Genomic DNA, 3,347 nt, shown 5'->3' on the forward strand with positions numbered 1-3,347 from the left:
GAGAAGGCCTCTGACAGCAGAGCCGCAGCCGGGGGGAAGGAGCTGGGGTACCAATCCCCCGCTCGAGAGCTGAAGGGCGTCTATCACAACGACGACTCCGATTCCGACAACGGCGACCGCCGCAAGAAGCTGTACGTGATGTATGGCGGGAGCTGGGAGCTTGTCTCCCGGCGGGACATGAAGACCCTTCGCCGGGAGGTCCTTTCGGTGAAGCCGGGGGTCCCCAGGGCGGCGCCGCACCAGAGGTGGATGAACACCACCATCTCTTTCGGGCCATCCGACTGCCCGGAGAATATGGCTGGAGCTGGAGTGCTACCTTTAGTCACTGCTCCTGTCATATCCAACGTGAGGCTCTACCACGTGCTGATTGACGGTGGGGCTGGCCTCAACGTCATCAGTTATGCAGCATTTAAGCAGCTGCAGATCCCAGGGTCCAAGCTGACTCCCTCTCGCCCATTCTCCGGAGTGGGCCCACATCCGGTGTTCCCCCTGGGGAGCATCACATTGCCGGTCACGTTCGGGACCGAGGAGAACTTCCGCACAGAAAGCGTCATGTTCGATGTCGCGGAGGTGAACCTCCCGTTCAACGCTATCATTGGCCGACCGGCACTCTACCGCTTCATGGCCATTGCCCACTATGGGTATTTGGTCTTGAAGATGCCTTCCCCTGCCGGAGTCCTCACCGTGCAGGGCGACCGCACTGCTGCCGTTGCTGCAGTTGAGAGACTGCACACTCTGGCGGCAGAGGCTGCACGCTCCGAGGAGGATCCGTCCACCTCGCAACCCAGGGCGCCTGCAAAGACTCCCAAGGTCCAACCATCTGATCCGGACCAAGTTCCCGTGAAGTCGGTACAGATTGGGGCAGACTCCACCAGGACCACCCGCATCGCGGGGAACCTGGAGGAGAAATAGGAAGACGCGCTCATCGCTTTCCCTCCGGGCAAATGTCGACGTGTTCGCCTGGGAACCGTCGCAGATGCCCGGGATCCCCAGGGAAGTGATCGAGCACAATCTGAGGATCTACCCCGACGCCACGCCGGTGCGCCAAAAACCTCGGAAGCAGTCTGTGGAGCGGCAGAACTTCATCCGCGAAGAAGTCCGCAAGCTCCTACACGCTGGCTTCATCGAGGAGGTCCACCATCCCGAGTGGTTGGCCAATCCGGTCGTCGTCCCAAAAGCCAACGGGAAGCTCCGGATGTGCATCGACTACACCAGCCTCAACAAGGCATGTCCAAGAGACCCCTACCCTCTTCCGCGTATCGATCAGATCGTGGACTCCACCTCCGGGTGTGATCTTTTGTCTTTCCTAGATGCATACTCTGGTTTCCACCAGATTCAGATGTCTAGAGAGGATAGGAAGCATACTGCCTTTGTAACAGTAGATGGGCTTTATTGCTACATTGTCATGCCGTATGGTCTAAGGAATGCCTTACCCACGTTTGTGCGAGCTATGAACAAAACCTTCTGTAATCTAATTAGAGATATTGTTGAGGTTTATGTCGATGACATTGTGGTCAAGACTAGGGTAGGATCAACACTAGTGGAGGACCTGTCCCTCGTCTTCGACCGTCTTCGCGCCACCCGCACGAAGCTGAACCCAGAGAAGTGCATCTTCGGCGTCTCAGCAGGGAAGCTGCTGGGTTTCCTGGTCTCGCATCGAGGCATCGAGGCAAACCCAGCCAAGATCAAGGCGATCGAAGCAATGAGGCCTCCTGGCCGCATCAAGGACGTCCAGAAGCTTACTGGATCTCTCGCTGCTCTTAGCCGCTTCATATCGAGGCTGGCTGAGAGGGCCCTTCCCTTCTTCAAGCTGTTGAGGAGGTCCGGTCCATTTTCATGGACCGAAGAGGCTGAACAGGCCTTCCAGGAGCTGAAGCAGCACCTCACCTCGCTGCCAGTATTGGTGGCACCAGAACCCGGTGAGCCGTTGTTTCTGTATCTTGCTGCATCTGCGGAGGCGGTCAGCATGGTGCTGGTCGCCGAAAGGATGGAGCAAACCCGCCAGGGGAGCACTAAGGTCCTCTTGGCCAAGGATGGTGAGCCGGACCCCGGACACGGGGGCCCGTCAGCCTCACCCCAGCTTGAAGGTCCGGGCCCCGCACAGGCAGGCCCGGAGGAGCCTCATCCCATTGGGAGCCCAGAACCACTGGGGGCCCAAGGGACAGATGCGGTGGACAAGGGCGAACCGGACCCAGGAACTAGGGTCCGGACCGTCCAAAAGCCAGTCTACTACGTCAGTGAAGTCCTCCACGAGGCAAAGGCCAGGTATCTTGAGACGCATAAGCTTATCTATGCAATACTTATTGCGTCCAGGAAACTGCGCCACTACTTTCAAGCACACCGAGTTGTTGTAGTGACCTCTTACCCATTAAGAGCGATTCTACACAATTCCAACGCCACAGGCAATATCGCCAAGTGGGCAGCAGAGCTGGCAGAGTTCCAACTGGAATTCCAGCCACGCCATGCGGTCAAAAGCCAGATCCTGGCTGATTTCATAGCGGAGTGGACTCCTTCCCCAAGCAACCCTGGAGGTCCGGCCATAAATGTTGGACCCCCGGAGCCGGAAATCAGGACACCAGTCTTCACCGAGCCTCACTGGACACTCTTCTTTGATGGGTCCGCCCGCGAGAAGTGGGCCGGAGCTGGTGTGGTCCTCATCGACCCAAACGAAGATCAGCTGAAGTACATGGTGCACCTTGAGTTCAAGGCCACCAACAACATGGCGGAATACGAGGCTCTGATCTTCGGCCTGACCCAAGCCCTCTCATTGGGGGTCCGGCAGCTTCTGGTGAAGGGGGACTCCCAGCTAATCATTAAGCAGGTCCGAGGGGATTGCAACTGCAATAATCCCCAGCTCGCGGCATACCTCATACACGTGAGGAAGCTCGAGAAGGACTTCGACGCTTTGGAACTACAACACGTTCCCCGCGAGCACAACTCAGCAGCAGATGATCTCTCCGCGAGAGCATCTACCTGGGCTTCTGTGCCTGAGGGTGTCTTTGAAAGACGGCTGCTGAAACCTACCGCCCAGCCTGCCGAGCCGGGTGACGGGGATCAAGCTGGCACCTCGAAGCTAGCGGTCCCGGCAGTATTCCACCTATGGTGCCCAACTAGGGCTGTGTGTTCTGTTGAGGAGCCTGTTGTCCTCACAGAACCACCCCTATCTGCTTTGGGAGCTCCCGATGCATGGATCTCCGAGATCCGGGACTACCTGAAAGATAACATCCTCCCTGATGACGATGTGTCCGCTGAGCGCATAGTCCGATTGGCTAAACGCTACGCGGTGGTAGAAGGGGATCTCTACCGCCGTGGCGCCAACGGAGTCCTCATGCGATGCATTTCCCAGG

Source organism: Panicum virgatum, chromosome 4K (genome assembly GCF_016808335.1).
Source record: "Panicum virgatum strain AP13 chromosome 4K, P.virgatum_v5, whole genome shotgun sequence".
Classification (NCBI taxonomy): Eukaryota; Viridiplantae; Streptophyta; class Magnoliopsida; order Poales; family Poaceae; genus Panicum; species Panicum virgatum.